Source organism: Arachis hypogaea, chromosome 10, assembly GCF_003086295.3.
Source record: "Arachis hypogaea cultivar Tifrunner chromosome 10, arahy.Tifrunner.gnm2.J5K5, whole genome shotgun sequence".
NCBI classification, from domain to species: domain Eukaryota; kingdom Viridiplantae; phylum Streptophyta; class Magnoliopsida; order Fabales; family Fabaceae; genus Arachis; species Arachis hypogaea.
The window spans coordinates 10,396,093-10,396,990 of NC_092045.1; the positions used below are offsets into that span (position 1 = coordinate 10,396,093).

Consider the following 898-nt stretch of genomic DNA (forward strand, 5'->3'; position numbering starts at 1 on the left):
CAAGTTCCATGGACTTCCATTGGAAGATCCTCATCAGTTCTTAGCTGAATTCTTGCAAATCTGTGACACTGTCAAGACTAATGGGGTTGACCCTGAGGTCTACAGACTTATGCTATTCCCTTTTGCTGTAAGAGACAGAGCTAGAACATGGTTGGACTCTCAACCTAAAGAAAGCCTGGACTCTTGGGAAAAGCTAGTCAATGCCTTCTTGGCAAAGTTCTTTCCACCTCAAAAATTGAGTAAGCTTAGAGTGGAAGTCCAAACCTTCAGACAGAAGGAAGGAGAATCCCTCTATGAAGCTTGGGAAAGATACAAACAATTAATCAGAAAATGTCCCTCTGACATGCTTTCTGAATGGAGCATTATAGGTATTTTCTATGATGGTCTATCTGAACTGTCCAAGATGTCTTTGGATAGCTCTGCTGGAGGCTCTCTTCATCTGAAGAAGACGCCTACAGAAGCTCAAGAGCTGATTGAAATGGTTGCAAATAACCAATTCATGTACACTTCTGAAAGAAATCCTGTGAACAATGGGACTAGTCAGAAGAAAAGAGTTCTTGAGATTGACACTCTGAATGCCATATTGGCTCAGAACAAAATATTGACCCAACAAGTCAATATGATTTCTCAAAGTCTGTCTGGAATACAAAATGCACCAAGCAGTACTAAGGAGGCTTCATCTGAGGAAGAAGCTTATGATCCTGAGAACCCTTCAATGGAAGAGGTGAATTACATGGGAGAATCCTATGGAAACACCTATAATCCTTCATGGAGAAATCATCCAAATCTCTCATGGAAGGATCAACAGAGACCTCAACAAGGTTTCAACAATAATGGTGGAAGAAACAGGTTTAGCAACAGCAAACCTTTTCCATCATCTTCTCAGCAACAGACAGAG

At 41.1% G+C, this 898-nt stretch overlaps 1 non-coding gene across 1 annotated transcript; it reads right to left on the reverse strand.

Moving 5' to 3' along the window:
* Positions 1-241: 241 nt before the first annotated feature.
* LOC112718855 (small nucleolar RNA R71) lies at positions 242-349 on the reverse strand. Its single transcript, XR_003161183.1, has one exon. It is a non-coding gene; the product is annotated as a small nucleolar RNA R71 (small nucleolar RNA).
* Between the last annotated feature and the right edge of the window lie 549 nt (positions 350-898).